Consider the following 27,367-nt stretch of genomic DNA (forward strand, 5'->3'; position numbering starts at 1 on the left):
CCTCCATCTGTACGGCGTATAAAGAGACACAGTTTAAGATGCTTATGGGCTGGTACCACACCCCTGTCCTGCTTAATAGGCTGAATCCTGATATCCCCCCCACAATGTTGGAGATCTGGTGTAGGGTTAGGTGATACATGCCACATATTCTGGACATGCCCATTGATCACATTTCATTTTGGGTGAAGGTGCAAGATTTGCTTCAGGAGGTTCTGGGAGTTAGGGTGTCCTTGATTCCCTTAGTCTTCTTACTACACTTATCCACTAGAGCCTTGGCCAAACGACCTTTTAAATTATTTCTACATATTGTTCTGGCGGCCAAGACTCTCATTGCAAAGCATTGGAAACAGACCACCCCCCCTCCTGAAGGTGAACTCCTAGCCTGAGTTCGGGAAATTAGCTCCCTGTAGTCTATTACTGCTTCCCTGAATAACACCATCCCACAGTTTCTCTCAGTATGGGACCCATGGAATAGATTCACTGATAGGCAGCCTCCCTGATCTATTCGCTTTTCATGGACCTCCTTCTTTTCTTCTGTCTCTTCTTGGTGTTTTTTCCCTTTTGTCTCCCCCCCCCTCCTGCCTGTATGATGGTTGTGGTTGTCCCCCCCCCCCCCCCCCACTTCCTTTCCCCTTCCCCCCCACTTCCTTTCCCCCCCACTTCCTTTCCCCCCCACTTCCTTTCCCCCCCACTTCCTTTCCCCCCCACTTCCTTTCCCCTTCCCCTCCCCCCCACTTCCTTTCCCCTTCCCCTCCCCCCCACTTCCTTTCCCCTTCCCCCCCCCCCCCCATTTTTTTTTGGATGAAGTATAGAACTGTTCTACTGTTCCTAGGTTCTTATTTTACCACAATGATGCCTTACTTTTATGATATGTCTTGCTGTATCTCATTACGTGTAATGCCTGCTACTGGGGAATGTCTCCCCAACTCCTACTTGTTTGTACTCGTTTTGTGAAAAATTTAATAAAAATTTTACAGTAAAAAAAAAAAACAATCCGTTGGTAATCCTCAGATTTCATGATGCCTTGCACACATTCAAGGCACCCAGTGCCAGAGGCAGAAAAACAACCCCAAAACATCATTGAACCTCCATCATATTTCACGGTAAGGCTAGGTTTGCACTTCGGAAATTCCTCCTGCAATTCCGCTTCGAAATTGCAGGCAGGAATTCCGCTTACTAAAATGTATTGTATAGTGAAAGGGTTTCCATTCACAAATCCACACTTCGGAATTTGCGAACAGAAAAACCGTTTGAAAATTTCTGCCTGAAGAATGGCGTTGCTCGTTCTTCAGGCGGAAATACTCACGGAACACATTGCAGTCTATTGGAGACTGCAGTGTCCGCGCGGTCCTAGTGCCGACTGATTCAGTCAGCACTGGCCGCACTCGGAATCTCTGGGCGGAAATTTTCTGCCTGGAGATTCCGTTGTGGGAACCTAGTCTAAGTGCTGTGTTCTTTTCTTTGTAGGCCTCATTCCGTTTTCGGTAAACAGTGTGTGCAAAGGATGTGCTTTACCAAAAAGCTCTATCTTGGTCTAATCTGTCCACAAGACATTTTCCCAGAAGGATGTTGGCTCCTGGGTCTCCTGCCATAGCATTTGATTTCATTTAAATTTCAACGGATCGTTCGCACTGACACTGATGCTCCCGGAGCCTTCAGGACAGCTTGAATATCTTTGGAACTTGTTTGGGGCTGCTTATGCACCATCCGGACTATCCTGCGTTGACACCTTTCATCAATTTTTCTCTTCTGTCCACACCGATTAGCTACAGTGCCATGGGTTGCAAACTTCTTGATAATGTTGCGCACTGTGGACAAAGGCAAATATAGATCTCTGGAGATTGACTTGTAACCTTGAGTTTTTTGATATTCTTCCACAATTTTGGTTCTCAAGTCCTCAGACAGTTCTCTTCTCCTCTTTCTGTTGTCCATGCTTAGTGTGGCACACACACACACAATGCAAAGACTAAGTGAACTTCTCTCCTTTTTATCTGCTTTCAGGTGTGATTTTTTTTATATTCCCCACACCTGTTACTTGCCCCAGGTGAGTTTAAAGGAGCATCACAAGCTTGAAACAATCTTATTTTTCCACAATTTTGAAAGGGTGACAATAATTTTGTCTAGCCCATTTCTGGAGTTTGGTGTGACATTATGCCCAATTTGCTTTTTTTCCTTCTTTTTTGGTTTAGTTCCAATACACACAAGGGAATAAACATGTGTATAGCAAATCATGTGTTACTGCAATCCTTTTCTGTAAGAAATACTAAATATTCTTGAAAAATTTCAGGGGTGCCAACATTTACGGCCATGACTGTATACCTGCCTTGGCAGAGCATCTAAAGCTGGCCTCCGGGGCAATAACCCTAATTCTCTCTAATTTCACAGGAGTAAAATACAGGCGCAGAAGGAATCCAGATAGTAAGTTTTTTTTCAACTTCCTTCCATTTGTAAGACTAGGCACATCCTCGCTGGTGTTCATATCCTGTTGTCCTGATTTTCTAGTATTATAAAAGAAATAAAATGCGAGTTATTTTATTCTGATTGTAGATCTACTAACCATAACACCAGCACCAGCCAGAGTGAAGATTGTCCAGGCACTCACCACCCCTCCCATGGCCTCTCTCTTGCTTTCCCTGTGGCTTCAGTTTCTTTTCTGCCCTCTAAGGGCCATACATGTGTCTAGCTGCCTATTCATACTCTTTATAAGGGCTCATTCACACAAGCAGATTTTCTGCTGCAGATTTTCTGCTGCAGATTTGCCTCAGCAGATTTTCTGTAGCAAAAATACACCCATGTGAATGAACCCTAAGGATGCGCTCTCCAATTGAGTGCTGCAATGTCATGAAGGCGTGGCAGCTACCGGATGTTTTATAATTTTAGCAGAGGGGTGTGGTGCATAGTTAAAGCAGAAAATAGCAGAGATGCTGAGATCAGTGCACGGCTGCAATCAGTGCTGTCCAGACATGAATCTGTGAGTTCCTGTAACAATGCATCATGGCACCTGATAATGATTAAGAGAATGTAGAAAACATGTTGGGCTGCTTTATTTTTAATTATTTTTTAATTATTATATATAAACCTGTTGGCGATGTCCAGTCAATGAGGTTGAGTAGCATTGCTGAATTAATGGAACAGAACACCATTAGATTACCTGCTCTAAGATGTCTGTATTAGGCTAAATTCCACTGTGGTTTTTGTCTTGCGTTTTTTTTTTTAGGCAAAAGTGAAAATAGCATTTATGGTCCCTTTGGTGTTTTTTTCAAAATTTGTTGGGTACCAAAAAAAAATTATAAAAATAAAGGATGCAGTAGGGATGGAAAAAACTGTATTTAACAAAGTTAAAATTTTTATAACTAAATTTTTTATTTATTTTTAAACAGGGATCAATTTATGTGGGTAGGCAGGGAAGTAAAAATATAGCCGACAATAATAAAAATGTAGAAAGGGGCCATAAACCCTGCATCCCCATCCTTTAGGACTCAGGGCATACCTGTATGCCCTGGTCCAGTTTAACGGGTTTAAACCGTTCTCATCAGCGGAGAATAGGTTAAACCCAGTGGATCCCAGTTGCTACGGGCAGCCAGGACTCACGTCTAATGCCGGGCACGGCCGATCGGGCTGATGCCTGGCATTAACCTTTTAGGTGCCGCGATCAAAGTTGATCGCGGCGTCTAAAGCCAAAGCAAAAGAATCCCAGCAGCTCAGCGGAGCTGATCAGGACCATCACGGCAAAATCGCAATGTCACGATCTGCTTACCAGACAACGGGAGAGTCCTCACCTGCCTCTCCATTGTCCGATCGGCGATCTACTGCTCCATGCAGCAGAGCACCAGTTACACTGATCAATGCTTTGCAATGGCATAGCATTGAACAGTGTATGCAATCAGAAGATTGCATGTTGTAGCTAAAAAAAAAGTGTAAATATTTTTTTTTAAATAAAAGCTCATTAACACCTTCCCTTTAAATCACCCCCTTTTCCCCATTTTTTAAATAAAATTATGTAATAAAGAATAAAAATAATCATATATGGTACCACCGAATGCTTAAATGTCCGAACTATTAAAATATAAGGTTAGCTAAACTGCACAGAGATGTCAGCAGAGAGCACTGTGGTCATGATGTCAGCAGAGAGCTTTGTGTTCCAAAAAGAAAATAATTTCCTCTGTAGTATTCAGCAGCTAATAAGTACTGGAAGGATTAAGATTTTTTAATAGAAGTCATTTACAAATCTGTTTAACTTTCTGGCACCAGTTGATTTAAAAAAAATTGCCACCTGAGTACCCCTTTAAGGTGAAAATTGGCCTCAAAGTGTTAAATGTAAAAATAATATATTTTTTATAATACATTTTATTTTTTTATCAGTAATGTTTTTTAATCTGTTTAATAAAGTGTGTGTGTGTGTTTCACTTTTTTCTCTCTATATTTAATTTTTTTTAGGTAGTACTACTACTCCCAGCATGGAACAGACTGTGATTGTCCGGCTCTATACAGTGCTCGCATCTCTGCTCTGTACTCTGGCCGGCCAGTGATGTGAATAGAAATTCACCTCACCCATTCGTATTTTCCGCCCAGAGTGGGGATTGGCCGGATGGTTGCAGCCAATCACAGCTCTCAGCGGGAAATATTCTATTCGTATCACTGGCCGGCCGGAGTATAGTGCAGAGATGTGAGCACTGTAGAGAGCCGCTCTGCGTCTCTGCAATAGATAGAACGATCACATCGGGTGTCAGGAGTGACACCCGCTGAGATGTGTCCTTAACTGCAGGTACTACTACTCCCAACATGGAGCACACTCTGCTCCATGCTGGGAGCTATAGTACCTGCAGTTAAGGAAAGATCACTAGCGGGTGTCACTCCTGACACCCGCTGTGATCCTCCTGTATAATGTATAGATGCGGGCGGCCGCTCTTCTATGGTCCCCTGCACTGATGTATATATACACCTATTCATATTTCCCACAGAGAGTTGTTTGGCTGGAACCATCTGGCCAATGAATGAATGGAGGATTGGAGGATTGCAACAAACCCGAGGCGATCTGTCACTTAGCACATGTACTGCTACTATTCCCATCATGGAACAGTGTGTTCCATGCTGGGAGTAGTAGTACTACTGAAAAAAATGGAAAAAATTAAGAAAAAAAAAGTTAAACACACACACTTTATTCAACACCTTATTAAAATACATTATTAATAAAAAGTTTAACCAAATTAATTATAACAAATATATTATTTTTACATTTAAACGGCCCCTTTCTAAATTTTTATTATTGTTCGCTACATTTTTAGTTCCCTGCCTGCCCTTATGAATTGATCCCTGTTTAAAAATGTATAAAAATTTTATTAGAAAAGAAATGAATTTTGTTAAATACAATTTTTTCCATCACTACTGTATCTTTTTTATTATGATTTTTTAGTGGTACCCTACAAAATTTTATTCACAAAAATATCTCCATCACTTTTTTGGGTTGCTAAAAAAAACGACGGCAAAAACGCCAAAGTTAAAACCCACATGGCGTTTTTTCTTGGCGTATTTTTACTCCCATAGACTTCTATGGGAGAAAAACACCAAGATTTTCCTGAAAAAAACACCAAAGTCTCAACAAGAGGTTGTTTTTGAAAAACTGCCAAAAAGAGCTGAAAATTGTCCGAAGGATCAACCCCTTAAGAACCTAGCCCATTTTCACCTTAAGGACCCGAGCATTATTTGCAATTCTGACCACTGTCACCTTAAGCATTAATAACTCTGAGATGCTTTTACTTTTCATTCTGATTCCAAGATAGTTTTTTTGTGACATATTGTACTTGATGTTAGTGGTAAATTTTCGTCGATACTTGCATCATTTCTTGGTGAAAAATTCCAGAATTTGATGAAAATTTTGAAAATGTTGCATATTTTTTACTTTGAAAATAGACATAACAAATACATTATATATTTAATCACATATACAATATGTCTACTTTATGTTTGCATCATAAAGTTGACATATTTTTACTTTTGGAAGACATCAGAGGGCTTCAAAGTTCAGCAGCAATTTTTCCAATTTTTAAAAAAAAATTCAAAATTGGAATTTTTCAGGGACCAGTTCAGTTTTGAAGTGGATTTGAAGGGCCTTCATATTAGAAATACTCTATACTCAAAAAACTGCACCCCTCAAAGTATACAAAATGACATTCAGAAAGTTTAAGCCTTCAGGTATTTCACAGGAATAGCAGCAAAGTGAAGGAGAAAATTCAAAATCTCAATTTTTTACTCTAACATGTTCTTGTAGACCCAGTTTTTGAATTTTTACAAGAGGTAATAGGATAAAAAGCCAACCAAAATGTGTAACCCAATTTTTCTCGAGTAAGCAAATACCTCATATGTGAACGTAAAGTTTTCTGTGGGTGCACTAGAGGGCTCAGAAGGGAAGGAGCGACAATGGGATTTTGGAGAGTGAATTTTGCTGAAATGGTTTTTGGGGGACATGTCACATGGTGCCAGAACAGCAAAAAAAAACATGGCATACTATTTTGGAAACTACACTACACAAGGCACGTAACAAGGGGTACAGTGAGCCTTAACACCCCACAGGTGTTTGACGACTTTTCGTTAAACTCGAATGTGTAAATTAAATCTTTTTTTTCTTTTTATTCACTAAAATGTTTTTTATCCTCCAAATTTTACCATTTTTACAAGAGGTAATAGGAGAAAATACCCCCAAAATGTGTAACCCCATTTCTGGAAATACCCCATTTGTGGATATAAACTGCTCTGCGGGTGCACCACAATGCTCAGAAGAGGAGCATTATTGGGCTTTTGGAGAGAGAATTTGTTAGGAATGGAAGTCAGGGGCCATGTGCGTTTACAAATCACTCACGGTGCCAGAACAGTGGACACCCCCCCCCCCCCCCACATGTGACCCTATTTTTGAAACTACACTCCTCAAGGAGTGTAATAAGGGGTGCAGTGAGCATTTCCTCGCCACTGGTGTTTTACAGACTTTTGGAATAGTGGGCTGTGCAAATGAAAAATTACATTTTCATTTTCATGGACCACTGTTCAATAAATCTGTCAGACACCAGTGGGACATAAATGCTCACTGCACCCCTTATTAGGGTGCTTTCACACTACGTTTGTAGTGTACGGTTGTTGGATCCGGTTGGGAGGGGCGAAAACCGTATCCCAGCCGGATCCGGCCCGAACCCCATTCATTTCAATGAGCCGACCGGAGTCAAACGCTGACTCCGGTTGTCTCATTTTTCCCCGAATACGTTTTTTTGGACCGGTCAGAAAGCCCACCCGCCTCTGATACTAAAATTACCCTATGGCAGTGTTTCCCAAACAGGGTGCCTCCCAGCTGTTTCAAAACTCCCAGCATACCTGGACTGTGAATGGCTGTCCGGCAATACTGGGAATTGTTGTTTTGCAAGAGCTGGAGGCTCTGTTTTGGAAACAGTGCCGTACCAGACGTTTTTCATTTTTATTGGGGGGGGGGGGGGGGGGGGGCACTGTGTAGGGGTATATGTAGTGTTTTGCTTTTTATTTTGTGTAGTGTAGTGAAGTGTTTTTAGGGTATATTCACACGGCAGGGGTTCACAGTGAATTTCCTGCTGGGAGTTTGAGCTGCATCTCAAACTTGCATCGAGAAATTCGCTGTAAACCCCTGCCCATGTGAATGTACCCTGTACATTCACTTGGGGGGGGGGGGGGCAAACCTTCAGCTATTGCAAAACTACAACTCCCATCATGCCCTTTGGCTGTCCGTGTATGCTGGGGGTTGAAGTTATGCAACAGCTGGAAGCACACTGGTTGCAAAACACTGAGAGTTTACTTAACTCAGTGTTTCACAACAAGTGTGCCTCCAGCTGTTGCAAAACTACAACTCCCAGCATGTACGGTCTTTCAATGCATGCTGGGAGTTGTAGTTTGCAACAGCTGATGGCACACTGGTTGCAAAACACTGAGTTATGTAACAAACTTTGTGTTTCGCAACCAGTGTGCCTTCAGCTGTTGCAAAACTACAACTCTCAGCATGCACTTACAGCCGAAGGGCATGCTGGGACTTGTAGTTATGCAACAGCTGGAGGCAAACTGCTGCAACTCCCAGCATGCCTTTTGGCTGTCAGCGCATGCTGGATGTTGTAGTTATGCAACAGCTGGAGGCACACTTTTTCATAGAGAAAATGTTCCTCCAGCTGTTGCATAACTACAACTCCCAGTATGCACAAAATACCAAAGGGAATGCTGGGAGTTGTAGTTGTGCCTTCTGCTGTTGCATAACAACAACTCCCAGCATGCCCTTTTGTGCATGCTGGGAGCTGCTTGGCAACAGCAGGAGGCACTGCCTTACCTCCTGCTGCTGCTCTGCTGGATCCTGCCTGACGCCGCCGATGTCTCCGGTCCTGGGGCCGCGATCCTGGTGCCGATGCCGGGGATTGGGGGCCCCAGGTCCAGGTGAGGACTCCCGGTACCCGCTCTCACCCTCCGGAATAGGGGAGGAGCGGGTGCCATTAGGGACACTCCCACAGAAGGGGGTAACAGCCGACGAATCAGGACGATCGTGAGGTGGCACCAGTGCCACCTCACTCCTGCTGCTAAAGGGTGATAGATCAGAGACCCGATTGACCCGGAATCGCCACAGATCGCCGATCACAATTGATTGGCAATTTGTGGTGATCGCCGACATGGGGGGGGGGGTTGATCCAGAACCCCCCCCCCCCCATGGGTTTAATGGGGTGCCTGCTAAATGATTTCAGCAGGCATCCTGGTTCGGTCTCCGCCCGGCACACGGCGGGGCCTGGAATTCTCACGGGCGTACTGGCACGCCCTGGGTCCTTAAGTCACAGGACATCAGGGCGTACCTGTACGCCCTGGGTCCTTAAGGGTCAAACGGAAAAACACCAAGTGGATCTGGTATCTTGCAGTTTACTATTGACTTGCAGCTAATATCTTGCCGTTTTTGCATGAAAAACCTCAGTGGAATCCCAGCCTTACCATGAGAGAATGGATAGATTGTGAAGCCTTTGTTAGGCTTCATTTCCACTTGGCAGTTTTTTGGAAAACTGCCACTACAATTTTTGAGCGAAAGCCAGAAGTGTATTCAGAAAGAATATAAATGAAGGATTTAACTTCTCCTTCCTACTGGATCCACTATTGGCTTTTGCTCAAATACTACAGTGACAGTTTTCCAAAGAACTGCCAAGTGGAAACTTGCGCATAGGTGAAAGCTTTACACATAAGTGAAAGCAAAGTTTTGTCAGAAAGGTGAACACTTTGCACAATAGGAATAATCAGCCCAAAGTAGCAATGTAACATAATAGCATAATTTATGAACTGTCTTCCAATATACCGTATATACTCGAGTATAAGCCGAGTTTTTCAGCACGATTTTTCGTGCTGAAAACACCCCCCTCGGCTTATACTCGAGTGAACTCTCCACCCGCAGTGGTCTTCAACCTGCGGACCTCCAGAGGTTTCAAAACTACAACTCCCAGCAAGCCCGTGCAGCCATCGGCCTTCGACATCATCCAGCCCCCTCTCACCCCCTTTAGTTCTGTACAGTACTCGCCTCCGCTCGGCGCTGGTCCGGTCCTGCAGGACTGTCCGGAGAGGAGGTCGTCCGGTGGGATAGTGGTTCCGGGCTGCTATCTTCACCGGGGAGGCCTCTTCTAAGCGCTTCGGGCCCGGCAGTGCAGTGAGGAAATTGCCAGTGATCCCAAACTTTTGGAGGATGGCAAAAAGGAAGGGCCAGCCCAGCCTATCAAAGGCCTTGTCGGCGTCCAGACTAAGGACCACAGCTTGCTCAGACCGTCTATTAATCAGGTCAATCAGATCAACGACCCTCCTCGTGTTGTCTCCTCCCTGGTGGCAGGGGATAAAACCCACTTGATCTTTATGGATGAGGGAGGGGAGGAGACAACCGAGACGAACCGCCAAAATTTTAGAAAACAGCTTCAGGTCTGTCTTGAGCAAAGCAATGGGCCTATAACTGGCACAATCATGAGGATCCTTACCTGGTTTGGGGATAAGGGTAAGCAATGAGTGCAAAAAGGACTGCAGGATCCCCTCGCCCCCCAGGAAGGAGTTGAACAGAGAGACTAGGTGGGGAAGAAGAGGAGCGTAGAAAGTCTTATAGTACAAGTAGGAAAAGCTGTCTGGGCCTGGGGAGCGACCAGATGGCACAGACTTAAAGGGGTACTCCGGTGCTTACACATCTTACCCCCTATCCAAAGGATAGGGGATAAGATGCCTGATCGCGGGAGTCGCGCAGCTGGGGATGCCCGGGATCATGCACGTGGCACCCCGTTTGTAATCAGTGCCCGAAGCGTGTTCGCTCCGGGGCTGATTACCGGCGACCGCAGGGCACGGGTGGCGTGTGACGTCACGCCTCTGCCCCCCGTAATCAGACCCGGAGCGAACACGCTTCGGGCACTGATTACAAACGGGGTGCCGCGTGCATGATCCCGGGCGTCGCCAGCTGCGGGACTCCCGCGATCAGGCATCTTATCCCCTATCCTTTGGATAGGGGATAAGATGTGTAAGCACCGGAGTACCCCTTTAAGGACTTCGGTGAGCTCCTCAAGCGTGATTGGGGCATTCAAGGTAGCCCGGTCAGGCTCCGTGAGCGTGGGCAGGCGACACTCCGTAAGTTAGGAGTTTAAGAAAGTCTCACGATCTCCAGGGTCAGAAGGCAGTTGGGAAGGAAGGGACTAAAGCTTAGAGTAGTAGTCGCGAAAGAGGCGAGAGAGAGCATCAGTATGTTAAGGGAGAGTGTCAGAGGGGTCCTTCAGGGCTGAGGGCATCTGGGATGCGGCACGGTCTCGCAAACGTCTAGCCAACATCGAGTGGGCCTTATTACCCTTCTCATAACATCTCTGTTTAGCATAAAGAAGCTGCCGTTCCACCTTATGAAGTGCATGCTCGCCTAATTTGGCACGAGCCTGCGACCAGATGCCTCAGCACTGAGAGAGAAGGAGCAGAAAGCAGGGTCGCCTCAAGGGTACGGATTTGTGATTGCAGCTCCCGGGTTCGGGCATTGCGCTTCAGATGAGATGCTAGGGCAATACAGTGCCCTCTGATCACGGACTTCTGCGCTTCCCAGAGAACAGCCTGAGAGGAGACGGATCCCTGGTTGAGGGCAAAGTACTCTACTATAGAGGCATGGATCGAATCACGGGAGGGCAAAGATTTAAGTAGGGAATTGTTAAAATGCCAGTGGCAGCATCGGGGGGAGGAGGAGAATGGAGAGAAAGTCAGGAGGACTGGACAGTGGTCGGACCAGAAATAGAGTCAAGAAAGGCAGAAGGGAGCATGCGAACCATAGCCATGCTTATTATCTATATGGGTATGCAATTTATGTGGGTGGGAGTAGAAAGTGAACGATTTGTCAGTGGGGTGGTTAATCCGCCAGAGATCATATAGGGAGGAGGATCGAATCAGGTGACGGAACAAAGAGGCGAGCCGCAATTGGGCAGGAGGGGCGGGAGTACCTAGGACCAAGTGGCGGTCCATAGAGGGAGAAAAAAAAATCACATGGTACTCAGGCCACATCTCAGGGTGGTGCGGGAGGGGGACCCTGGCTCCCCGCAGGGGTCAGTTTCTTAGACCCTCCTGACCGCCGATTGCGGACGGGTTGACACACTGGAGGGTGAGGCGGGGATGGGGGAGAGAGGCCCCAGTCCAGGACCTGTGGAGGTTGAATGTCCAGGGCGGAGCAGAAAGCTGGGATCTCAGAGTGGGAACGCAAAACAGCAGAGCATCGATCTTTACGGGCTTGCAGGGCAAAGGGAAAGTTCCAGCGGTAGGGAATGTTGATCCCGAAGAACTGCCAGAAGGGGTTGAAGCAGGCGTCTCTTCCTGAGAGTGAACCAAGAGAGGTCCTGGTAGAGCTGAAGAGGAGCACCATCAAAATGAAAGTTCCGTCTGGATCGGGCTTTGGCCATGACAGCCTCTTTGAGCTGGAAGTCATGCACACAGCAGATGACGTCTTTAGGGGGGCCGTTGGAAGGCCTGGCACGAAGGGCCCGATGAGCCCTATCCAATTTAATACTATGGGATGGGGGTTCTTCCAGGAGAAGGTTGAAGATAGCCTCAAGAGTGGCATGCAGGTCTTCATCCCGGGTAGCTTCAGGAAGGCCCCTCACCCGGATATTGTTCCGGCGCACCCTATTATCCAAATCCTCAACATGGTTGTGCATCTCGGTGAGGAACTCTGATTGTGAGGCTACTATAGATTGGAGCTGGGTGATGTAAGCCCTGGTAGAATCGTGGGACTCTTCCAAGTTCTCGACCCTGTCAGAAACATGTCTTGGTGGATGGAGGCAATTTAAGCAAGGCAGGCGTCCTTAACTTCAGCAATTAAGGAGCAAAAGTCCTCCTTGGAAGGAATTTGGGATAAAAGCTGAAGTCAAAGGGCCGTGGTGTGGGGGCGGGGAGCCCTGAGAACTCCAGATCTCCACTGCGAGAGGCCTCTGAGGCAGATGACCCCCCACCCGCCATGGGGGGGGGGACCTGCAGCCAGACGCTGCCAACATAGGTGCCTTTAAGGGTACAGGGCTAGAGGAACCCCCAGGCTGCAGGGCAGAGGGCAGTCTCCAGGGGCAGAGAGTGAGCAGACAGGTGGAGAGGCCAAGGATGGTCCAGGGACAGGTGGGATGGAGAGAGGAGAGGATGGGACCTGCGGGGCAGGCAGCAGGCTACCAGGGGAGTCCAGGGCCACAAGGGATACTGGCAGTCTCTGTGTGGAGGGTGGTGAGGAGAGTGTCCCCCCCATACAGCAGTGGCCCAGGAGCAGTGCAGGGTGGCCACAGGCCCCTTATAAGGGAGGCACAGAGGAGCTGGAGGCAGTAGCGGAGGGCCAGAAAAAGCTCCAGTGAGGGCTGCAGTGATCGGAGTAGAGGGCTGTGGCGGCAGAGGGACCCGTCCCGTACCTGGACAGGAGAGCGGTGCTGTGCGGCTTCCAAGACCCACGCCGGGCCCTCCTGGGACACCGTCTGTGGCAGCTGCGTCACTTGCGGTCCCTGCGTTAGACCGGAAGTCACTGGGGCTCCGGGGATGTAGGTGCAGAGGACTCTGGAGGACTCAGGAGGATCCCGCAGCGGTGAGGTGGCAGCGAGGGACTCCTGGAGTTCCTCAAGGGGTCCTACACGGGAGTGGAGCCCTGAGGCAGGACCCAAGATGGCGGGCGGGCCTGTGGGTCCAGGTGCACGAGCGGGCTTGAGTTATGTCTTGATGTCGCCCAATGCCGGCAACGGGTCCAAGACAGCGGGGGGTCTCCTTAGGGACTTGCGGGAGGGCTTCCCCATAGAGCAGGCGGCAGTCAGTAGCTGAAAAAGGGTGGCAGAGGGCCTTGTGGTGCCAGAGCTCTAGCATAGAGCGGCCATCATCCACGGCACCTCGCCACATACCCTGTTTCCCCGAAAATACACCCTACCCCGAAAATAAGCCCTAGCTGGATTATCGGGGTGGGCTGCAATATAAGCCCTACCCTGAAAATAAGACCTAGGGCCAGGGGTACTCAACTAACGGACCGCGGCCACCAGTAATGTGATGTAGACCCCCCGCCCCCACCTTTGGCTGGTCCCTTGGCAAGTTAAATGAGCCGGGGCAGGGACGCTGTCGCTTTAAAACGTCTGAGCGTATGCACGCCCGACGTCACGGACGTGTCCCTGCCCCTGCCCCGGCTGCTACCGGTAAGCAGCAGAAGGAGATCCCGCCGCGATCTGCAGCTTCAGTTGCGGACGCTATGAAGGTGAGGAAGTGCTGGTTTATTATGGCAGAGGGGTGGGGGGCACTGTAGGAGTGTGGAGGACGGCGCGGGAAGGGGAGGATGGGGGGCTGTAGCAGTGTGGAGGATGGGGGCCTGCACGAGTGTGGAGGATGGGGGCTGTGGCAGTGTGGAAGATGGGGGGGGTGCGGCATCCTCCACACTGCTACAGCCCCCCCATCCTCCACACTGCTAAAGCCCCCCATCCCCCACACTCCTGCAGCCCCCATAAATAAATAAGCCCTACCCTGAAAATAAGCCCTAGTGTGTTTTTTGTGACTAAAATTAATATAAGACCCGGTCTTATTTTCGGAGAAACACGGTAGTTACATAGTACGGTTGAAAAAAGACATACGTCCATCGAGTTCAACCAGGGAATTGAAGGGTAGGGGTGTGGCGCAATATTGGGGCAGGGATTGGATTTTATATTTCTTCATAAGCATTAATGTTATTTTGTTCCAGGAATGTATCTAATCCTGTTTTAAAGCTGTTAAATTTTCCTGCTGTGACCTGTTCCTGAGGTACACTGTTCAATAAGTTCACAGTTCTTATGGTAAAGAAGGCGTGTCGCCCCTTGAGACTAAACCTTTTCTTCTCCAGATGGAGGGAGTGCCCCCTCGTCCTTTGGGGGGTTTAACCTGGAACAGTTTTTCTCCATATTTTTTGTATGGGCCATTAATATACTTATATACATTTATCATATCCCCCCTTAAACGTCTCTTCTCAAGACTAAACAATTGTAACTCCTTTAATCGCTCCTCATAGCTAAGATGTTCCATGCCCCATATTAGTTTAGTAGCGCGTCTCGCACCCTTTCCAGCTCCACAGTGTCCCTTTTATGGACTGGTGCCCAAAACTGAACAGCATATTCCAGGTGAGGCCGTACCAATGCTTTATAAAGGGGGAGTATTATGTCCCTGTCCCTCAAGTCCATGCCTCTTTTTATACATGACAATATCCTGCCGGCCTTGGAAACAGCAGCCTGACATTGCATGCTATTCTGTAGTCTGTGATCTACAAGTACACCCAGATCCTTCTCTACCAGTGACTCTGCCAGTTTAATCCCCCCTAAGACATACGACGCATGCATGTTATTAGTACCCAGATGCATAACTTTACATTTATCCACATTGAACCTCATTTGCCAAGTGGATGCCCAGACACTTAGTCCATCCAAGTCATCTTGTAACCTACACACATCCTCTATAGACTGTACTGTGCTACAAAGCTTGGTGTCATCTGCAAAGATAGAAACAGAGCTTTTAATGCCATCCTCTATATCATTGATAAATAAATTAAACAGCAGCGGGCCCAGTACAGAACCTTGGGGTACACCACTAATAACCGGGGACCAATCAGAGTACGAATCATTGATCACCACTCTCTGGGTACGATCCATGAGCCAGTGTTCAATCCAGTTACAAACTAAAGTTTCCAAACCCAAAGACCTTAACTTACCTGTCAGATGTCTATGAGGGACAGTATCAAACGCTTTAGCAAAATCCAGAAACACTATATCCACAGCCATTCCTCTGTCAAGGCTTCTACTCACCTCTTCATAAAAGCAAATTAGATTGGTTTGACAACTTCTATCCTTAGTAAACCCATGCTGGTTATCACCTATAATACAATTATCCCCTATGTATTCCTGTATGTAATCCATTATAAGTCCTTCAAACAATTTACCCACAATGCACGTTAGACTTACCGGTCTATAGTTTCCTGGGGAAGACCTAGAGCCCTTTTTGAAGATTGGCACCACATTCGCCTTGCGCCAGTCCCTTGGCACAATACCAGACACCAGTGAATCTCTAAATATCGTGAACAAGGGTACAGATATTAGTGAACTTAGTTCTCTAAGAACTCTTGGGTGCAATCCATCTGGCCCTGGAGATTTTCTTACATTTATATTACTTAACTTACCTTGTACCATTTCTACATTAAGCCAGTTCAGAACATTACATGATGTGTTACCAGCACTGACCTGTCCAATGTCAGCGACTTTTTCCATAGTATATACAGAACTAAAGAACCCATTCAGTAGCTCCGCTTTCTCTTTATCGCCTGTGGCAACCTCCCCATTATCATTATTAAGGGGTCCTACATGCTCTGTCTTTGTTTTTTTTGCATTTCTAGATCTAAAAAAATATTTAGAGTTAGTTTTGCTTTCTTTGGCCACCTGTCTCTCATTTTGAATTTTTGCTGTTTTTATTACATTTTACAGATTTTATTAAGCTCCTTGTACTGTTTAAATGTTATAGCTGACCCATCAGATTTGTATTTTTTGAAAGCTATTTTTTTTGTTGGTTATTGCTCTTTTAACATCATTTTTCAGCCATGTAGGATTTAGTTTTAATCGTTTATATTTGTTCCCCTTTGGTATATATTTAGCTGTATAGTTATTTAGAGTTGATTTAAAGATGTCCCATTTACCTTCTGTATCAGTATTTGAGAACACCTCCCCCCAGTCTATGTCCTGTAGTGCAGCTCTCAGCCCAGGGAAATTTGCCTTTTTAAAGTTATATGTTTTTGCCTTCCCCGCCTGTCTTTGTTTTCTACATTTTAAGTCAAAAGTAATTATATTGTGGTCGCTATTACCAAGGTTTTCCCGCACAGTTACATTACCAACCAGCTCTGCGTTGTTGGAAATGATCAGATCCAACAAGGCATCACTTCTTGTTGGGTCCTCCACAAACTGGCCCATAAAATTATCCTGCAATAAATTTAGGAATTGTCGCCCCTTTGTAGTTTTAGCCAACCCCGGACTCCAATCTATATCTGGATAGTTAAAATTTCCCATCATTACCACTATACCTGCCCGGGCGGCCCTCTCTATTTGTTTATGCAGCCGACCTTCTATCTCTTCAGTGATATTAGGGGGTCTGTAGATTACACCAAATACTATTTTTTCAGTATTTCCCTCCTTTTGTAATCCTACCCACAGTGATTCCACCTCCTCAGAATCATCACACACTATGGCATCGTTCACACTGACTTTCATACCACTTCTTACATACAGACAGACTCCACCACCTTTTCTGTTCATTCTATCTTTGCGAAACAATGTAAACCCCTGCAGATTAACAGCCCAGTCATGCGAGGAGTCCAGCCATGTCTCAGTGACCCCAACTATATCAATATGTTCCTCCAGTATCAAGGCCTCAAGCTCCCCCATTTTATTTGCTAGGCTTCTGGCATTTGTGAACATACACTTTACATTTCCATTCTTTGTTATTGGGGTTAATGGGATTCAAGGGTGTAAGTTTTATTTTCCTTTGAAGCCTATTCCTATTAACTATTCTAACCCCTCCCTCCGCTCCACCCCCAGGTACATTATTAAGTCCCCCCTCTCTATCTACACTATCTTCCCCCTTTTTGCTGTAGGTTCCCTCCCCCCAAGTCCCTAGTTTAAACACTCCTCCACCCTTCTAGCCATCTTCGCTCCAACCACAGCTGCACCCTCCCCATTGAGGTGCCGCCCGTCCCTACGGTAGAGCCGGTAGCCGACAGTGAAGTCGGCCCAGTTCTACATGAACCCAAACCCCTCCTTCCTACACCAGCTTCTGAGCCTATTGTTTACCACCCTAATCTCCCGCTGCCTCTCTGGTGTGGCACGTGGTACTGGCAGTATTTCAGAAAATATTACCTTGGAGCTCCTTGCCTTAAGCTTGCGGCCTAAGTCCCTGAAATCATTTTTAAGGACACTCCACCTACCTCTTACTTTGTCGTTGGTGCCAATATGTACCATGACTGCTGGAACAGAGAAAAAGAGAAAAAAATTAAAAAGCAAAAAAAGGGTGTTTAAACTCTAACAGTTATCCCACTATGTGCAAGAGAAAAAGAATTACCCAAAATATGAATGAGGACTATAGGCAGACACACCCACTCCACAGATTCACTCCGCAGAACAGATATTCACTGTTTTCGAAACTCCTTTTTCAAGCCCACTCTTAGCAAGCTCAATAAAGAGGAGTCCCAAGCTAAGATTTATACACCTGTGCCCAATCAACTCCTCCCCCTAGAGGTGGAACAGAGAAAAAGAGAAAAAAAAAAAGCAGAAAAGCCCCCTGATTTTGTATTTTTTAAAAGGAAACTTAACTTGACACCCTGCTTGCTAAGTAAGAGTTAATTTCCTCCACCTGGTTTTCAGAATAGACCTCTTGACAAGAGTAAACCTTAGGAAGGTTTCTTTCATGGTGTTTTTTTTTTAGAAAACAAAATACTGTGGGCAACACCAGATGTCAGCTGGGAGTCTATATAGAAACATGAAATTCTCTACAATTCATTTTTAATCGTGGAGTGTTTTTTCTCCCTGGTGGAGTGGAGTTTTTGTGTCAGTGGCAGTTTTTGCTCCAATAACCCTCAATAGGATTAACAAAAGGAAGCTTAAAGCACAACTGTCATGAAATTCGGGTGCAATAACCTGCATACAGCCTTTGTACTGTGTGCAGGTGGTGTGTATAGCAATGTTTTTACCTAATATTTGCAGGCTTTCATGACCCCAAAAAATGCTTTTGATCCAAGCCACTGACGGTCGGATAGCCGTGGAGCGAGGTGTGCGATGCCTTGTCGCCGCCACACCCACCCCCTGTATGTCAGCACTGGGACCACTGTGTGATTGACACACAGGTCCCAGCACATGCAACCTTCAGCTAATCTAACGTGCGCGCCGCTGCATGTCATCCAGCAAGCACTCGCTCCCGCCGCCATCTTCCTCTGCAGTGCTAGCTGGATGACATGCAGCAGCGCGCACGTTAGATTAGCTGAAGGGCGCATTCACTGCGTAAATATCCGAGCTATTAAAATATAATGTTAATGATCCACAATCCCCAAAATTTTTTTATAAAAAATGTATTATGTTTTATACATGAAGATGTGGTAAAAAAAACGTTAAAAAAAAATTTGCTGAGTCCTTAAAATGTATCCAAAAGGATCATGGGGAAGGACAGTGGGAAGGGCTGTTGCACATAAAAAAAAATATTTAGGGATATGTTAAACAGACAGCAAAAAAAGGAAACAGAAAAAAAGTGTTGTGAAAAGAGCCTTAGGCTACAGTGGGACAAAGCTTACACATTGCGGCTGTGTGATCAACTGCAACACTACCATGGTACAAATGCAAAATGTGAACAAAACCTCAGATTTTTTTGTAGTGCTTCTGCCTGATTTTAATTACTAAGTAATAAGATTATTGAATTATTAAGTAAAAAAAAATACATGTTTGCAAACAACTTAATGTATTTCTCCAAACTTCAGCTAAAGCTCCATCGAAGATTCCCTTCAGTGGAAAACAGAGCTGGACAGTCTGCTGCCTGACAGACCCCATTGACTTGAATAAGGTCTGTGATGTCACTGGATTTTGATGAAAAAGTATAAGAAAAGAGGATAGGGAATGTACAGTGAATATCCCAAGCTAGGCCAGACTTACCTGAGCTGCTCTATTCGGGACCCCACAGAAATAGAGCGGAGTAGAAGTCAAAGTATGGGGTCAGCCATTGAAGAGCTATATGTGTGAGAAGATCGGAAAGAGATTCAGCGGTCAAGATGTTAATTCAACATATCTGCAGCCTGAGCAATAAGCCCCTCCATTATCTGAGGCATACCAAACCTTCAGAGTGTTACTTTTTTGGTAATATACCCACAGTATGATTGTAATTATTATTCCCTACAAATATGGGTAGCAGCTTGTTTGCATCTCGGTAGTCATCTTGGAATGTACAGCCAGGGCTCTTAGTCATCTGACTTCTGTAGGCTTGAGTATGTTGGAGCTTTTAATATCAGTCTATGACTCAGTTTGAGACTTGCTTCAGTGTGACAGTGAAATAAACAAGCCTGGTTTAGACACATTTTTCTAAGTAGAGTAATTTACTTTTTGGGGTAATACAAGGGAAGCACTGTAATATAGGGGAGTGAGCACTGGTGCGAAATACTGGTGAAGATAAAGTCACACACCCACTGATCAGATAGGAAATGTCTTCTTAGTATTACAGTGAGTCACTATAATGAATTATGTTTATTATTCATTGGATCTGTCATGTCAACAACACATACAATTGCTCTTAGTGTCAGGATCCGGATACTGTGAGGATACTGGTGGTGGATCCTCTGTGTCAGTGGGGTGATGACGTGGGCCGTACCAGGGGAACGGAGTCTAAGGGGTTACTGGTTTTCACCAGAGCCCACCGCAAAGCGGGATGGACTTGCAGCGGCAGGTAACCCCCAGGTCGTTCCACCCGATAGCGACTCAACCCCAACTGACGGCTGAGATAGGCGTGGTACAAGGGATTAGGCAAGAGCAAGGTCGGATGTAGCAGAAGGTCAGGGCAGGCAGCAAGGATCGTAGTCAGGGGCAACGGCAGAGGGTCTGGAACACTGGCTTGGGACATACACAGGAAACGCTTTCACTGGCACAAGGGCAACAAGATCCGGCGATGCTGGGAAGGGGAAGTGAGGTTTTATACTGAGGCCACAGGTGAGAGCACTGATTAAGCCAGGCGCCAATCAGTGGCACACTGGCCCTTTAAATCGCAGAGAGCCAGCGCACGCGCGCCCTAGGGAGCGGGGCCGTGCGCGCCGTGACTGAGCCGACGGGGGACAGGAGAGGTGAGGTGACTGGGTCGCGTCCCCGCCGGTGACATTGATGCAGCGCTCCCGGTCAGCGGGTCTGACCGGGGCGCTGCGAGAAGGTGAACGCCGCGAGCGCTCCGGGGAGGAGCGGGGACCCGGAGTGCTCGGCGTAACACTTAGGTTGTACTTTTTAGACTGGCTCATGTGACTTTTCTTTAAAGGTCCCACAGTTTTTCAAATTGAAAATCAAAAAGGGGTTTTCAATGTAAAAGTTGCAATTTTTGCAAGTACAATTTGGGTTGAAGAACATTCAGAATAGGTCCTATAACCAATACTGTTCAAGAGCTGATCACATGTAGATCCAAACATATTGTATACATCATCTTTTGCCCGTGTGGCTTCTATTACATTGGAAAGACGATTAGGCAATTATGTGCCAGAATTAGAGAACATTTTTACTCTCTGCGCACTAAGAAGGGAGCCCCTAGGTTCATCTCCCATGTAATAGAAGCCCACGGAGGGAGTCATGAATCCCTCAGGTTTGCCGGACTAGAAAGAGTCACTGCGAAACCAGGAATAAAATCAGATAAGAATCTTTTAAGAAGAGAGACACACTGGATTATAGGTACTGAAGCCACAGTGGTCCTTGGACTCAATGATAAAGTAGATGTCTCAGTTTGCTTCTAAAAAAGCTCAAGGTAGTTACCTGTCAAGTCTGTTTAGCAGTAGAGGTCGCTGTAGGGTTAAGCTAGAAATAGCAAACCTCCTTCTTTTAATGTCACAAGGTGTAAGAAATGGTGATTGGTGTAAGTGATTACTCACCTGTATAAAAGATGACACATTCCGGTTTAGAGACAGGCCCGTTGAAGCACTATCCAGTGCGAAACCCCGGTGTTGCCTCTCTGTGATACCCCCCCCCCCCCCGGTACCATCTGCTGTCCTCCCTTGTACATGTGCTAGGCTTTGAATATGTGCAATAAATATTGCTGAATTGGAATACTGGTGAGTGCCAACTTTTTCATTGCGCACCAAGGTTATTTCTTATATGTGTCTGAGCACCATCATACCCATCACCGCTACAGCAACTTAGAGTCCGTTTGCCGAAGGTACAGAAGTAAGCAGTGCCGAATGTCTTGAATATACTTTCGTAGTTCTCCTAGAATCCTTACCACTCAGAGCACGCTGAAATGTCTGACCCCACGCCACAAAATGTGGAAACGGACCAAGTAAGTCATGCGGATCAGCTACACCTTGCACTACAGCCAGGGAGAGACGATACGGGGGGGGGGGGGGGGGGGTATTTTTTGGAAAGTGATACTACAGATGATCTAGAGTTAATCAGCCTGAAAACCCTTGAGAATCGTAATACTTCTTTGTATGAGAAAGAAATAGCAGTGTACTGGACAGTGAATTCTTTACAGGCTTATGCACTATGTGAAAGAGTCCCTAGAGGACTCAGATCAATTAAAACTCCAGCACAGTTTCAAGATGACGAGGTATTCATGGACATGTGGAAAAAAGCTCATAATGAACATGCACTCAAATTGTTGCACCTGGTCTTGACCAGAAACCGCATTGAGTATGACCGGTTAACCGATGATCTGAATAAAGCCAATTCAGTATATATGAAATGAGTGGAGAGTGAAACCGCACATGCATTTTTTTTTTTCAAAAAATGGATCTAAACTTAAAAATCTACAAGAGGAAACAAAGGTGAATAAACAAGAGAAATTTCTTCGCGATAAAACAGATTATGCTACTGACAGAGAGTATTTGATTGGCATGTCAAAAAAAAAAAAAGTGAACCACATTTTTTTTTAGAAAAAGCTTTCGCAAAGAAGAAAATAATTTTATGTCGCAACCTAATAATCTACAGTCTGAACAACCTCCGAATGTTGCATCGAGCAGTGTCCCTTTAGGAAAGCCAAACAAACAAATGCCCCAGGAGTTGTGCTAGGGTACTATAAACCACAATAATATCCAAACCCCACACCTAGATGCTACTCCAGGTGGGGGTGCAAAACCCTTTTCAAAGCACCCTCCCTAAAACTTCACTTTTATTTCCATTGCATATTAAAATGTTATTGGGGGTAAACAGAACAGTTTAAAAACCCAGCTGATCTCGTCCAACTGATATAAGATATTACTATTTGGTATTCCAAATCATGTATCTCCTGTGCCTGCAGTGCTACAGGATCTATATTGTTGACACTCAGCTGTATCTAAAAACCAAACACCAAAGCCTCCCCTACATGTTTCGTGACAGCAGTCACGTCATCAGGGGTATATGAGGCATAAGACACGCGGCGGCCCTTAATTGCACCTTATATAGTTTCCGTCCCTTCATCCATCCCAAGAGTTCTCCAATCACTTCCCAGTATACTCCCCAAGTGCTGGCATCCATCCAATCCTAGTTTAGTTTCTAAGGATAATTTGCTTACCTCATATGTGCGCCACTTTCCCCATGCTCCGTATTTCCTGTCCCTCTGTAAACTCTTTCCCCTGCCTAGTATTGAAGTTCCGCTATTTCCGGTGTTTGTCGGTCACGTGAGGTCTTCAGAGGTCTTCAGTCGGTCACGTGAGGTCTTTAGGAAAGCTCACACGCGAAGTTCTAGAAGAAAAGGAAATAAAAGAAATGAAGGATACAAAGGGAACGAAAGATCAAAAGAAAAGGAAAGTGAACCCAGGGAGGAGTCAGGATTAAATACCAGTGTTAATGTCATCAATCTTACAGAAGAAGTCCTGGACGGTGATACAGTAGCTTTGTTATCTAGAGGTCTGAATTATGGTTTGAATGAGGACTTTAACCCCACTGTTTTTGAGATAGACTTGGAAAGATCTATTAGGAACATTAATCTGAAGAAATTCTTTGCGCGTAGACCTGTCATTGAACAAATACCGTATCCAGGAGAAATACCAGCTATAACAGATCTTGGGACTGTTACCCACTGAATTTACCGAAAGCGACAAAGAATGCATAGAGATGCTTGTTACAGGTTTTGGTACAACTAGTGTTAACACCCCAGTGATTATACCACAGATATTTGCTAAAGGAAAGAAATCAACATTTTCTCCCTCAGTTGCACCGGGAGGATGTGTTGATTTGTTTCATAAAGCGGTCCTAAGGGACGTTAGGTCAATCTTGTATCCTAGTTCTGTCATGAATCTGCCGTACATAGGATAACATAGATCAATGATTCTGCCACTTGACTGGTCATGCCTGGATCTCAGCCACTGAGCAGCCAATCGACAATTGGACACCAGGAGGCAGGTAGGGGGACCCTCCTCGTGTCCTACAGCTGTTCGGGATGCCACGATATCACCGCGGTAGTTTCGAATAGCCCATTGAGCTAGCCAGGGGTAGTTTAGTTTCACTTTAGACGCGGCGATCAACTTTGAATGCTGCGTCTAAAGGGTTTATAGCGCGCGGCACCGTGATCAGTGCCGCGTGCTATTAGCCACGGGTCCCGACCATTGTTAGAGACCGGGCCCGACCCACTATGATGTGGGGCCACGGCGTTATAGAGGGGGAGAGGACTCAGGGCGTACAGGGACGCCCTTGGTCCTTAACAGGTAAATTTTCATCAGTAACAACATATAAAAAGTTTTTGGATCTAACAGTGCTTATTTAATTGAGTTTTTTTTTAGGATTCAGCTCATTACAATATGTATGAAATACATATAACATACATGTCAATTTTTTTAAACCTGTAAAAATTACGTAAAACCCCCCAAAACTTAACAACAGAAACCCATGTACACTATTAGGCTATATTAACATGGCTGGATTTCTGCATTGAAATTCTTTGTGTTTCAAGCCTATTGAGTTCAAAAGGATTCCGCAGTCCCATTCACAAACCTTCCGCAGATAAAACTCTGCATTCTGATTCTGCAGAAATATAAGTCATATCTATTTTTGCATACTTCGGCTGCAGAAGCCCATAGAAGTTAATGTTTTTTTTCTCAGCTAAATGCGGATTTAGTGTGAATTTCATACGAAATTTAACATTTGCATTGAATACAGGCACTCTTTTTTAATTAATGCGGCCGCAGAATTCTATGCTGAATTTCTGCCGTCTGAACATAGCCTTGTTGGGGAAATATAAAGTTGTCACATTGCCTTCGTGGCAGGCTTCATATTGTGCCATACTGCTTATATTCATGTGTTGTTAACTAGGCACCACAACTGCAGATGTGTTGGCTATTGATGGCACATGGAGTTGTGTCATGTCTACTGTAGGCTGAATCTTAGCTTTGTAACCTAATGTTGATGGTATGTATAAGCGTGGCTTTGTATGGTGTATGTGGGAGTGGCTTGGTAAACCCTCCCTTTGTGTTAGATATAAATAAACCTAACCCTCACTAACAAAGGGGATTCTTCGTGAAGCTGGTGGGAGAAACTGAGTTGCTGGATCGGAACATGTTGTTTGTGCTTCTTCAACTATGGTGAATTCACTATCCTGGTAGACCACACTGAGCCTGAATTATTGCAAGATTCCTAGTGCATTCCCATTCAATTTAATGTAATCTAATGGGTAATGCATAAGATACATACAACACATGCATTTGAACCATAATGCATACATAATTTTTTTTTCAAAATATATGTATGAATGCATTGTGTGAACCCAGCCATACAGAGATAAGGTGTGGAAAGCAAAAGCCATACATCACTGCCAAAGAGCTGCGAGAAAGTATGGCTGCCAGGTGTCATATAGTGGCACAAACATGTTCGAAACATGTTAATTAAAATATATATATATATATATATATATATATATATATATGCACAAAAGTCAACTTGTGCAACATTTAGATACTGTTAATTTTAGAGTGTCCCTGTTATTAGAAAAACCTTTTGACAGGTCTCTTCAATCTGATTTATATTGCCTGTATTTATGGGAGGGGCAACGGTCTCCTCTTATATGCAGTGGAGACTTGCTTCATCCACACACTTTCGGTCTGGTTTTGGCCGGGGACTCGCAGCCGGTCAGCAGCATTCAGAAGAGAAAGAGAGTGAAGTTTGGGGCCCACAGCGGGTGGCTTGCAACCCCGGTGTATATGTGTTGCTTTGTCAGTATGAACGTTTCAACAGCTGCACTGAGCATCTCTGGTGGCAAGAAGAGGGATCTTGGCAAGAATAACGTCGGAGGTGGATGTCATGTGGGGAGACTGCTTATTCGGCAATCTGCAACAAGAGTTGCGTGTCACTGTAAGGAGGCAATGAATGCTGCATCCACGCCCCGGCTTTTATGTGTTTTCAACGTTTTTGTAGCTTTTTCTTGCATCAGTCATGTACAGAAATTGTCGTTGAATCTGCATGGTAATGCAAGTATCATCAATAGACCAATCACTCGCAAGGCAGTAGTACAGTTGGCAACCACCAGTGTACCATGTGTCCTGGTTCTTACCAGTGTAAGTCGAGATCCTTTGTGCCATGTGTCTGCTCTGCTTCTTGGTTTTTCTGCTCTGGAGTATCTTCTGCTGCAAGTCCTGCTCTGTCCTTCAGGTTACGCACGCGAGCACTAGCTGAATCTTATAGAGATGGTGTGCACTCACTAATGGATCCTCCTCCAAACCCTGCCTCCCTATATAAACTTGCTTCACCTGTTGCCTGAGGCCTCAGAAAGGTTGCGTATTCTGCATTGCTAGGTCTCTCTGAATCCTGTCTGTCTGTATGCCTACTGATCCTGTGTTTCTTATTCTGCCTGTCTACTGATCTTTGCCTTTGTCTCATCCCTTGAAACCTGACCTGTCTCTGCTGTGTATGTACTTGGACTGTCATCCTTATTTCTTTCTGCTAGCTGCTTGTTCTAGCCTGCATGCACCTGTAGCCATCTTGGCTAGCTTTTTTCAAAGCATCTGCTGTGCTAACAAACACCTTATCAGCTCTACTGTGTCTGACACTTTCTTTAGTGTCAGTTTGGTCCTTCTGCCTGCCTGGCCAACTGCCACTAGTGGTACAGTGACATACCTGTCATTCCTGTCACATCTTTAGGTTAGTGGCACTATACACTATTAAGGTCATCCAGACATGTCTTAAGGCTGCTTTCACCATTGTATACCTGTTATAACTGTCACATCTTCAGGTTGGGTGCTTCTTTTACATTTGTGAGTACCTGTAACGTCTTAAGTTTCCACAGCATTTCTTAATAAGGTTACTTGGCACGTTGTCAGGTGACACATGATTGATCATTTAGTATTCCTGTTATGTTTAAGGTTACACATAGTTTTGCTAACACTGTGCATACCTGTTATACCTGACACATCTTAAGGTTGCAGCCACTATACACGTTTCAAGAAAGTAGTCCTGACACGTTGCTTTCACCATTGCATACATATTATATGATCTTTAGGTGAGTTGCTTTGTTTGCATTTGTGGGTACCTGGCATGTTTTCAGGTTCCACAACATTTCTCAGTTAATATACTTGGCATGGCATGTTGTCAGGTTATACATCATTGATTGTCTAGTATACGTATTATGTCTTCAGTTTGGCGACGATACAACTATTAATGCATATGCTTGGTTCAGATAGTACTTTTTATGAAGTGTATGGTGTTGGTTTCTGTCTAAAATCCGTCCGTCACGTCTACAGACTCAATGTTGCCAGGATGACGTGTCACCAACTCATGTGGCATCCACAGGCTCGGTCGCAGCACATATCTGTCAATTTCATGTAATAATTGTTTATCTACTTATATGGTTACTTCACTGAGCTCATTATACAATTGCTGCCGGCTCGCCCAGCTCCCTTGCCTCATCACAAATCCCACCCTGCTGTGCCCCATTCGGTAATATGAGAGCCTGGTGTAGCAAGGAGCAGAGTACTTACTTCCCCCCCCCCCCCCCCGCCCTCAAAACTGCAGGCTCTCAAGTCAAGGAAGAGGGCGGGCTGGGGTTGGAATATTGATGAGGGAGGGGAGCTGGGCAAGCCGGTTCCCTGCCTCCATTGCACGCTGGAGCACAATGGTAATGCAATTGTAACGGGCAGAACTTAGGACATACCTAACCTAAAATGTAAGTTACCCTTCTTTTTACAGTAAATCACCCACACTAT

General features: G+C 45.3%; 1 long non-coding RNA gene across 1 annotated transcript; it reads right to left on the reverse strand.

Annotated features, from left to right (window-relative positions):
- Positions 1-1,868: 1,868 nt before the first annotated feature.
- On the reverse strand, positions 1,869-26,230 carry LOC130362506 (uncharacterized). Its single transcript, XR_008891450.1, has 3 exons — positions 26,061-26,230; positions 22,750-22,919; positions 1,869-2,498 (listed from the first exon to the last, which is right to left on the reverse strand). It is a non-coding gene; the product is annotated as an uncharacterized LOC130362506 (long non-coding RNA).
- Positions 26,231-27,367: the final 1,137 nt, after the last annotated feature.

Source organism: Hyla sarda, chromosome 3 (assembly GCF_029499605.1).
Source record: "Hyla sarda isolate aHylSar1 chromosome 3, aHylSar1.hap1, whole genome shotgun sequence".
NCBI lineage: Eukaryota > Metazoa > Chordata > Amphibia > Anura > Hylidae > Hyla > Hyla sarda.